The 12,220-nt window shown below is 36.7% G+C and overlaps 1 non-coding gene across 1 annotated transcript; it reads right to left on the minus strand.

Annotated features, from left to right (window-relative positions):
- Window positions 1-7,017: 7,017 nt before the first annotated feature.
- On the minus strand, window positions 7,018-7,124 carry LOC141694754 (small nucleolar RNA R71). Its single transcript, XR_012564038.1, has one exon. It is a non-coding gene; the product is annotated as a small nucleolar RNA R71 (small nucleolar RNA).
- Between the last annotated feature and the right edge of the window lie 5,096 nt (window positions 7,125-12,220).

The following is a 12,220-nucleotide window of genomic DNA, read 5'->3' on the forward strand; positions in this document are numbered from 1 at the left end:
GGGAGATTGTTAGATATATTTGAGATGTCATGTCTAATATGATTTGTGTTTAGTTTTCAGAACTTATCAAGAGGACATATCAGGACTTACTGAAATCAGGACTTACTGGAAGTCAGAACTTAATATCAGAACTTAAGGTCATATCAGAACTTAAGTGCGAGAAGATTTCAGATAAAGAATGCGGCTGATTTACAGGAGAAGATCGAGAGTAAAACAAAAGAAGATATGCATGGAAAGAGTTAGAGGACTAGAAGACTTGTAGAAGATATCTGATTGATATATTTTAGGAGACAGAATTATATTCCATATCAATTAGAATATATCTTTCAACTGTGTACTATATAAACACAGGCTTAGGGTTTACACTATATGTGTTATCATTATCGAGAAGATTATATATTATAACCTAACAGCTCTTAGTGATATTTGTTCATCACTGAGAGAGAACAATAGTTCATATTGTAACAGATTTTAATGAATATACTTCATCTTTGATACATACTTGTGTTAAATCGATTTGATTGTATAAACACTGTATTCAACCCCCTTCTACAGTGTTGTGTGACCTAACAATCATACACACATATAGATACATCAATATGTATATACAATCGAAGGAAACCACCAGCCTCACCGAGGTTTAGACGGCGACGGCGGCCTCGAACCGCAGGGAAATAGCAGAGCAACGAGCGAGAAGTACAGGGGAGCAGAGAATAGGCGGAGAAATGGATAGCCGAGAGAGTAGCAACAAAAAAAAGAGGAACCCCAAGCTGCTTCTTTTGTTTTTTTTGTTTCTCTCTTTGTATTTTTTTTACAACAATTGAACCACCAACACGTGTTACACAAAGTTATAAGAGGGTGACACGTATCAATTAACTAAATACTATCCTCTGAGTGGCCCGGTTTCACCTCACAGTTCGCGATTAATCGGACAACTTACAGATAAATATTAATCCGAAAATTTCCAAATTAGTTTTAAAATTTTATAAATATCCCGAAATTAATAAAACATAAATTTCGTAATTATTAGATAAATTTTGAAACGTGACTTGTACCCGCGTTTAACAAATAAACGAAATAATGCGCGAGTGAAAATAATCCCAAAAATTTCTAAAATAATTTTAAAATTCTCGAAATATTCCAAACTTAAATAAATACGAGTGTCATCATTTTTGAAGAATTCTGGAATTAAATACAGATTTTACAAATAAATGAAATCAGAAAATCATACTAGGTTAAATAATTAATAAAATATTAATTCCTAAATTTTATAAAATCCCAAAAATAATTATTGTGATTATAAAACCATAAAAAACAATTTTAGAGACATTCCAAATATTTATGGAAATAAATTTGCATTAAATCCACTTTTAAAAGTGAAAACAATTTAGTACAACCTAAGAATTAATTATGTGAACAACCCGGTACATAATAAATCACACATATATAATAATAAAACAACACCGAGCTGACAAAAGCTATACACGTATTTTATTTATTTAATAATCAACACTTACACATTTAAATAGTACAAAGATATAAGAGTCGTCATATCTAGGAATAGTTGGGTGGATGAAATATTTCCAATACTTTCGGCTTACAGTACCACATGTAGAGTCACGACAGGAGCAACACCATTTATGTTAGCAAAAGGGGAAGAAGCAGTTGTTCCAGTAGAGATATCACATTCATCACCGAAAAATCCAAGCATACAATCCTGAAGACAATGAGTAAGGCCAAAGGTTAGCCTTGGATTAATAGATAAAGTACGGGATGAAGCACATGCAAAGATTGTGGAATATCAAAAGAAAGCTTTTTTTTACTACAACCTGGGGGTGGAAGAGAGATTCTTCGAGCGAGGAGATTCGGTCCTAAGAAAGGTGGAAGTCTCTGGAGTAGGGGAGAAAGGAAAATTCGTCCCAAATTGGGAAGGGTCGTATAAGGTTAAGAGCGTTCAAGGAAGAGGATCTTACAAGTTGGAGACTATGGACGGAGAAGAGGTACCTAGGATATGGCATGCTCAAAACCTAAAGATTTATTATATATAGTTCATACTTGCTTATTAAAGTAGTAATGAGGTTCAAAAGCACCATGAAGCTTTACTTGTTTAGGGTTTTATATCTCAGTTTTAATAGGATTTTCATTTTAGCTTGTGACTATCAGAGTCGAACCCATCTTATTTAAGGTTATAAAAAACCAAGTTGTATTCTTGAGTTGAAGTTATTTTAAACTTGAAGAACCAAGTTATTTTAATGCTTTATTTACTTAGAAAAATTCATGCTTTGATGGACAGAGTAATAAATAGAAATTGAAAGAGAAATTTAGAAATTCTTCTATTCTAGAAATACCTTGGGCGACATTTTCAAGTCTATCATATTAGTCTATTTTTCAGTCTTCTTTCCATTATTCAATGCATGACTCTTAGAACTGTGTGGTTCAGGTGGCTAATCTATCTCCTTAAAAGTACAAACTTTAAAAGTACTTAGAAATTTAAAGGGAAGGCTATAAAAAAGTGTGTAAATAAGGCAAGGAAAATGACATAAATAAACCCCAAAAGGGAATAAGTTCAATGTACAATAAGTTAATATAAGAAAGCCACGATGGGCCAATAAAACAGAAAACTATTCTAGATCCTTAAACAAATCATCATCGTTACCCCCATCAGTAACAGTAGGAGGAGGGGGAATGGGACCATCTTCCATCAGAGTAGCATCCCGGGAAGGAGAAGCTGTGGCCTCAGCAGAAGTAGTAAGAATGGGAGAAGGTGGAAGATCCTCGAGAGGAGACCCTTGCCTAGAGACAGGAGGTACTGAGTACGCAGCAAGAGTTACCTATGGAATCTTCTTCCCAATTTCTCCCATTATTTGCTCCCAGTATGTGGCAAAAGTATAAGGAAAGTTAGCGTCATACTCAACATTCAAGACTTCCTGAAAGTCCTAAGATGCCTTGTAGTCAGCTATCACCTCAGCTCGACCCCTTTGAGCATCCAACTCTAGCCTGCGAACTTTCTCCTTCTCCTCAGCTAACTCTCTCTCCACCTCCTGGAAGCGAGTAAAATTGGCCTCTGAAGCTCTAAGGTACCTATCCCTATCCCTCTCAGCGATAGTCAGGCTAGCTCTCACCTCCTTCAGGTTATGAAAGGCAGCCTAAAGGTAAGTGTTCATCTGCAAAGATATGTTTTAGCACAATAAGCTATATCTGTGTAAAGGCGAAACAAGAAAAAAGAATGCTAAAAGAGGGAAGTAGAAGCTTAATGAAGCTACTTCCTGAGAACCAAGGCTCTTGATCTGGAAATCATCAGAAGATTCCACAATCTCAGCACGGTCACATGGTATAACCATACTATCGGACCATAAGGTAACCACTTCAGAGCTCCCTATGACTGTGTCCCTTCTTTGTAGGCCCCAGGTCATAGTAAAAGGAGGGGTATCCTTATCAAGGATGAGAGGCCTCTCCGATTTAAAAGTAGGGATGGTCTCTTTAACAGTGATCGAGGGGCCGTAACCAATCCTTATCCGCTTCTTGCGGTGAGCTTCAACTGCGGAACCCCGAGAAGCTCGGGACTCCCTTTTCTTGAAAATCGAGTCCAAAGCTACCTTAGCTTAAAAATGCAAAAACATAAGAAAAATGATAAAGCATAGAAATAAACAATGAAGTTAAAAAGAGGAAAGAAATACCCTTAGGACCCGAGTCGCTTAGACCTAAACTTTGCAAGTTGCCCTTTGAAAGGATGAGAGCACAATGATGCTAGTTATCAGCTGTAATGGCCTTGATGGCCGCATCTTTGTCTATCCCCAATTTTAAATCTCTTAAAGAACCGTCTACGCTTTTAGAGAAATTGGGTCTGAAAAAATGATCCCAACCCTCCTCGGCATCCAGATATACATAAAACCACTCGCTCTTCCAAGTTGGATACGAGTCAGGGTTGGTACCAGAAACAAAGCAAGAATGAGCAAGGGACCTATGAACTATTTTGACTCATCCTTGGTCGTTAGGAGCATATACAAATTTGAATAAATAACGACAGAAACAAATATTGGGCTTAAAACCGTGTTTGCGAGATTGGGCCATATAACAATGAATAAAACACCAAGAGTTAGCCGTGAGTTGGGTTGGACAAACACGGGCCTTAGCTAAAAGATGAAAAACGAAGAGATCTGGGGGAAGATGAAAACCAGCATAAAAAAGTTTCTTTATATACATAAATGAACCCAGGTTTAAGGTAACAACACCTATCATTTGGGCATGGGGCCTCAGCCCTATAAGGAGCAGAAATTCTAAATAAACGAGCTACAACACCTACTTTGTCAGAATTATACTTAGAAGGGTAATTATATGCATCTAAATGGTGCATGTTAGGAATGGCTTCACCAAACTCTATTAAAAGATCCCTAAGAGAAATAACCAAAGCATGAACTAAGGATTTTTTACCTCGATTGGCCCTAAAAGGACGGGGAGCAGCCTGAGGAGGCTGAGAAAGGGAGGATTCGAAATCCGCCATGGAAATTCTTGCAAAAGGTGCTTGAAAACCATTGAAGGTGGGGAAAAAGATGAAGATTCAAACAGAATCTTCAAGAAAACCCAGAAAGCACTGGAGGACTTCGGCGGTATAGGAAGCCGAAAATCTCCTTGTGGTGAAAAAGAAGGAGAGAAAAATTTACAGAGAAAAAGAAAGTATAGGGTGATTTTTTTTGTGGAAGCAAAGTGTGAGAAATGAGCTCACACCTCACTCCTTATATAGCCCTCTATATGCGGTAACTCAACCATCTTTGGGCCAAAAAAATTGGGCTTGTCAATCATCAAGGGCGGGAAGCCCATTAAATTCAAAATTTTGAAATGCACTACAAAATTCGAGAATACTCTAGAATATTCCTTACCAAAAAAGTAATGGCATAAAATTATTTACCCAGAATTTGTGAAAAATCACAAGGGAAAATAAGGAATTCAAACCTCGTCTAGGAGACTGATAAGTGGATTTTATATCCACTTGGAACGCTTCATATCGGCTTAAATTGTATGTTTTGGACTTAAGTATGTGGTGTTTTTTATATGTTTTTGTAATTGTAATGCAGGGCACTAGTCAGGAGGAAGAATGGAGTTTTTCAATGATTTTATGCTAATAAGAGGTTAGGAATGGAGTTTCAGGAGATCGCGCGAAGAAAGGAGCGCAAAACAACAAAAAATCAGAAAATTAGCAGAACCTCAGCACCCCTGCGCTCAAGTCGAGGCGGCCGCGCCAGTTTGGCAGCAAGGCAGCGCGCCTGCGATGGAAGCGGGGCGGCCGCGCCTGTTGATTTTCCAGAATCTCTATTTTATTCTGATTTGAAGAATAAAAGCGTCCAGATCATCCAAGAGCCTGTATATACAGATGAATAGATGTTTTTTATCAACAAGGAAGCAAGGAGAACAATAAGAAGACCTAGAGCACATGAGACGGCTACAGAGAAGAAGACCTAGTTTATTCTTATGTATTCTTTGATTTAGTCGATACTTTGGAAGCTTGTTTTTGCTTTGTTCTAAACATTGATAATTCTATGTTCTATCATATTTTTCTGAACTTAATTACTATCATGTTTTTATTGGAACCCATGGTGGCGATGTGTTCAATTATGAACTAATCGTTGTCATGGGGTTCTAACAGATTTACTTATGGATTTCAATAGTTGATTTTTCTAAATATTTAGTGTGTGGTGATTTATGATTTCCTACTTTGGTTGTGCTTATTCATCTTTGATGTGTAGCTAACATCTAAGATTGTTTGTTAATCTCTATTGAAGCGACAATGAATATAGTGGTATATAACTTACCATGATAGCATAGGTTAATGTTTGAATTGACATGCATGATTCGTAGTATAATTTTAACCATCTTACACACCCTATGTAATCACAATAGATAATTTGTCCTTAAATCGTTATGTTTTCAAACCTTATAGACATATAGGGTCTAAGCATGGTGTCTATATGGCTTCTAGCATGATTGTGAATGCTTAGTAGTGGGGTATACGTATATCGAAAGATAGTGTATACTAATATCATGTTATCTGATTAGTTATCATTACCATCGCATGCTATTGATAAAGGCATAAACTTTGAATGAAGTATTTAATAAATTAGAATCCCATAATTTATTCTTATATAAGTAATTCACTTTTAATCTCTTAGTTAATCCATGCTAGTATAATCTCTTAGGTAATTAATCAACTCAAACTTGTTACTTGTCTTAGCTGTGAACGATAATCATACATTGTTGCATAAGTGCATAATCTAAACTTAACCTAAACTAGAATCCGTGGGAACGAACTCGACTTAAATCTTATACTACTTGTGATCACGATGCTTGCGTGTATTTTCGCGTGTGTTTAGTACAAACAAGTTTTTGGCTCCGCTGCCGGGAATCTGTGTTAAATTTTAGTTTATGTGCTTGACATTGGTTGTTGTTAAAGTTCATTGATGCGGACTATCTTACTTATAAGGGTACTTTGTTATGTTTTAATGTCTCTAGAGAGCGTGTATGCGAACAGGGTCTCAATTTCGGAAGGAAAGAATTGATGAAGATAAAGTAGTTGAAGAAGTGGAAGAAGTTTTTGAAGAAATTAAGAAAGTTGAAGAAGAAGCGATCATTATAATGGGAGAACCAGGAGCAGCAACGAAAGCGTTGATGGATTATTCTCAGCCCAAGATCAATAACATTCAATCTAGCATTGTCAGGCCAGCTATTGCAGCTAATACTTTTGAGATCAATCCTGGCACGATTCAGATGGTACAGAACTCAATCTAGTTTGGGGGTTCTCCAATGGAAGATCCTAATATGAACATTAGGGATTTCATCGAGATCTGTGACACCTTCAAGTTCAATAATGTTTCTGAAGACATTATGAAAGTAAGACTTTTCCCATTCTCTCTTAGGGATAAAGCTAAGAGCTGGTTGCACTCTGCACCACCGGGTTCTATTGCGACATGGGGGAATCTTGCTCAAAAGTTTCTTACTAAATTCTTCCCTATGGCAAAGACAACTACAATCAGGAATGCTCTTACTCAGTTCGCACAACAATCAGGTGAATCTTTATGTGAAGCTTGGGAACGCTGTAATGAGATGCTTAGGAAGTGTCCTCATCATAGAATGCCTGACTGGATGGTGATCAATTGCTTTTATAATGGTTTGGGAGCACAGGCAAGACCTATGCATGATGCAACATCAGGTGGAGCTTTATGGGCTAAGAGTTATGAGGGAGCTTATGAGTTGATTGAGATAATGGCTACGAATGAATATCAGAACCCAACTCAGAGGCTACCATAAGGAAAGGTAGCAGGAATTCTGGAGGTGGATACAGTAACAGCTATCGCTGCTCAGTTAAAGGCATTGACTATGAAGGTCGGTTCTTTGACCAACTGTGGTGTTCAACCGATAATGAGTGTTTGTGAGATTTGTGCGAAATCGCATGCGACGGAGCAATGTGCTATATCTAGTGAATCAGCTCAGTTTGTAAGCAACTTTCAGAGGTCATAGCAACCTGTTCCTACTACTTATCATCCTAACAACCGCAATCATCCGAACTTCAGCTGAAACAACAATCAGAATACAATACAATAACCGTACCAGTAGTTTGGAAATAAGTAATCAATCCTTCATGTTTTCAGCAAAAGTATGCACCAAGGCAACAATTTCAGCCACAGGGAATGCAACAACAATCTCATGGAAGTGCCGGTCCATCTTTTAATGAAAAATTTAAATTGGAGGAGTTGAGGCTTATGTGCAAAAGCCAAGCGATTTCTATCAAAACTTTGCAGAATCAAATTGGGCAGATTGCTAATGCCTTATTGAATCGACCTCAAGGGATTCTTCCAAGTGATATAGAGGCTAATCCAGGCAAGAGAGAAGTCAAGGAATAGCTTATGGCAATCACCCTGAGATCTGGAAAGGTCGCGATCCCTCAAAATCAATAAAAAGAAAATTCTGAAAAAAAAATTCCAGAATACAGGCGCGCCTGCGCCCTATGGCAGCATGCCCGCGCCTGCGCCCTATGGCAGCATGCCCGCACCTTCTCAAACTTCGGAAAATGATATTTTGCCTGATTCTTCTGAGGAAAAAGATGGCGAAGCTCAACCGAAGAAGAATGATGTTGAAAACACTACTCATGTGCAGAATACAGGGGACAATCAAGTGTATCCTCTACCTTCATATCCTAAAAGGATTCAGAAGCAGAAGTTCGACAAGCAATTTTCTAAGTTTTTGGAGGTTTTCAAGAAGTTGCACATTAACATACCTTTTGCGGAGGCTCTAGAACAGATGTCGATATGCTAAGTTCATGAAGGGTATTCTATCTCCGAAGCTAAAACTTGAGGAGTTGGAAACCGTTGCTCTAACAGAAGAGTGCAGTGTTGTGCTGCAATAAAAACTCCCTCCTAAACTTAAAGATCCAGGAAGCTTCACGATACCTTGTACCATTGGAAATCTGTATTTCGACAAGTGTTTGTGTGACTTGGGGTCTAGCATCAATCTCATGCCCCTGTATATCTTCAAGAAACTTGGTCTGCCCGATCCAAAACTGGTAAACATGTCTTTACAGTTGGCTGACCGTTCCATCACTTATCCGCGAGGTGTAATGGAGGATGTCTTGGTTAAGGTGGATAAACTTATCTTTCTTGCTAATTTTGTCATTCTGGACTTCGAGGAAGACAACAAGATTCCCATTATCTTGGGTAGACCATTCTTAGCTACAGGATGAACTCTGATCGATGTGTAGAAGGCTGAGCTTATAATGAGAGTTCAGGGTTAGGACGTGACTTTCAATGTCTCCAATGCAATGAAATTCCCTACTGATGAAGAGGAATGCTTCAAAGTAGAGTTGGTCGACTCTATATTGAATATGAACAATATAATAACTCGAAATTTTAAGACCTTGTAAAACGTTTAATGAATAATAACCCTGACGAATGGGAAAAACTTTTGAGACCACACTATGTAGTATATGAGAAAATGAGTTTCGGAGTTGATATTACGATTATACGTACCAAATGAGTGTATGTAAACGCTATTAGTTTTCGAAGAAAATGAACTTTGAAAAATGACCGTATTTACGACTCACCGAGGATTACGGGAATCACAATATAATTACAAGATTAAAACCCTACGGATTTATATTCAAGTGTGATAATTTAAAATATAAGGAATAAATACGAAAGGAATTACGTCGCGAATCATTTACGAGTAAGTATTATGAAAATGTTTAAGCAACCGAGCGAACGCGTAAACGATTAAATAAACGTAACGCACTAACTAAACCATGGTAATAAATTAACCATGGTTACTTTATCAAATAGTAAGCTAACCATAGGATGATCAAGCAAACTAGTCAAAATAGTGTGCTAAGGAAGCTAACACATGTAGTTAGCTTGTAACCTAGCAAGCTACTTGGATTTTGTCCCCAAGATTTGCAATAAGGAATAAACCTAGAATGCTATACTAGGAAGAATAAAAATCAATGAAAGATATCACCCTCATTTCCTAGAAGCAACCAAGAGAAGCAAGCATAAATACCCCCCCCCACTCATTGCTTCCATTTGGCCTTCAAGAAAAAAAGGTAGAAATCCAAATTCAAATCTCAAAATCTAGCCATGGTAAAATCATCCCATTAATTCTAAAGATTTCTAGCAATCAAACTAAGGTAATAAAATTATTTCATCTCTTTTTATCAAGGTTTGATGGGTGAAATAAAATCAAAAAAGTCACTAGTGAATAGTATGAATAGTAACTCCTCTTTGGTTTCTTGAATTCAATGGTGGTTTTAGGTTCCAAAAATCATACCAAGGACTTCCAAGCCTCCACCATCCTCAAGAACACATCTCAAGCTTTCAATAAAGGTAAAAATATTTGGCCCAACTTTATTTAAGATTCATTTTTAAGATCCATTTAGTATGTGGTAGTAAACCTAGTTTAAGAAGTGGTATTGTTGAAATCTTGATGTTTAAGTTAAGTAGATTTAAGGTTGATTCTTGTTGTCTCAAGAACATTATGTTCTTGAGAGGAGTTTGTGTGTTGATGATGAATTGATAATTGTTTGTGGTTGTGTTAAGAGTTAGGGCATAAACAAAACCCAGGGCATAAACAAAACCCCGATCGTAAACGTAACCCCGTTAAAACCAACGAATCGTAACTTTAAGTTTCTGTAGAAAGTCCCGAAGTTGTAAAGTATAGTTTCTTAAAAACAACCCTTGATTATGATATACAATGTTATAATAATAGTTTAGGCGCTTGAATCGCTTGATTCCGATTTACGGATCAAAAGTTATGGTCGTTTTACTAAAAGTGATTTACGCGACAAAAACTGCTACAAATTACGAACTTTGAAAATATAAAGGATCGACTTAAGCGTGTTCATAAATCATGAAATTTTTATAGAGAGTAAAATATTGCGTTTCCTGACTTCCATAAAAATTTCAATTAGAAATAATGATTTTTCAATTTTATAAAAATATCGGAGTCGAGACCGCGCAAGTAGAAACCGTAAGAATTCATAAGCGGAGCCGACGGCGATAATAAGAATGAACCCAAAATACTTAGAAAAATAAAGCGACCATGATGTGAATGATGAATTAAAGGGATAATAAGGTTAGCATAAGTTGAGAGGGTGCATAATAAGTAGTGCATGAGTGCGAGTTGCCGTAAATTAGAACGGGACCTAACAAATTGTGTTTATGGCTATAGATTTCCGAGCGGAACCTAGAGCATCCTCCACCTCGAGATACCCAGGCAAGTTTACAAACCCAACTCCATTTTACTGTTGTGTTGTGAAAGGATTATTTTACTATTATTGCATAAATACCATGTTTTCCATGATACGTAGTTGTTGAATTTTTGCATAATGTAGCGATATTGTACGATAAGTATATGTCATAAAATATTTAATTCCGCTATAAGCGTGACGTATGATTATAAGACCGAGAGCCGGTCGAGATTTTAAGATGAAACCCCGGGAATTATTCTGGTGATATTATAGGACGATTATGAGTCCCTAGCAGTACGTTTTAAAGGGACTCAACGTCCACTTACGAGACATTAAAAATACCTCGAACTTTTATTAAAACGATTTCATAATGATCATATTCCCTCAACTATATTTTATTGTTCGAATAATAAATATTATGTACCTATTCTTTTATTATGGGAGTAGTATACCCCAACAATTATTTATTTTAAACCTGATTAATCATTTAATATTATTAACTACGTAGACATAAACTAGTTGAGGAAGATTATTTTTAAATATTCTTTTAGAGAGTAAACTCATTCGAGGTTTATTTATTTATCGAGTGTTATTTAATTAATTATTATTCTTAAAGGGTTTATTAATGATTTAAAAATCATAGATCCTGATTTAAAATATACTTCCTGATTTCGGAACATCATTCGAATCATTTCAGATCGTCGGTGAATATTATCCCGACTTATTTAATATTTCGAATATAGTTTCAAGGAGAAACTTTTCCCCCTTATTTAATTATCTGTTGACAACGGTCAACTCACATCCTTAGTACTTCCTCCGAAAATCTCGGAAGTACGTATATACATATATACACTTATATCTAGTAGATAAATTGTCTCTATCAAGAAGCAAAACGGTTGGGGAACTTCGATGTGGTTCGAGTTCTCGAGATATGATAGAATTGTTTTTAAAAGGACAAGGGAGGTGTAGACTCTGGTACTATGTATGCTAGATGGACTATTAAAGGTACCGGAGGCGAAGGTACTCGGTGTACTCAGTAACTTGTGAAGTATGTGTATACCCAAAAATGGGACACGTAGCCCGAATGCGGCAAGGGTGATAACCGGGATACGAAGGTGTCATCCTTCTACTAGTAGAAAAGGTTACTATTACCGTATTACGACTGATCATCGTATACGATGGCTCCAACGAGTGTCCTAATTCTTTTAATTGGAATTGTGATGGAATACCGTAACCCAAGTCTAGGTGTTGGGATTACTATTAAGGTATTCGCAGGATATTAAAATCCCTTAAAGAATTGTTTTCATAAGAAGGTGTGTATCACCAAGGAAAACTATTTTCGAATAAAACGTAATTATCATATACGATATTTTACGTAAGTTATCATACAGTCATTTTCATACTGTACATTATGCTGGGCATTATAGCTCACACTTGTTTTCTTAAATTGACACAACACAACAGTGAATCAAGATGCCTGCCATGAGAACCACA

This window comes from Apium graveolens, chromosome 10 (genome assembly GCF_009905375.1).
Source record: "Apium graveolens cultivar Ventura chromosome 10, ASM990537v1, whole genome shotgun sequence".
NCBI classification, from domain to species: domain Eukaryota; kingdom Viridiplantae; phylum Streptophyta; class Magnoliopsida; order Apiales; family Apiaceae; genus Apium; species Apium graveolens.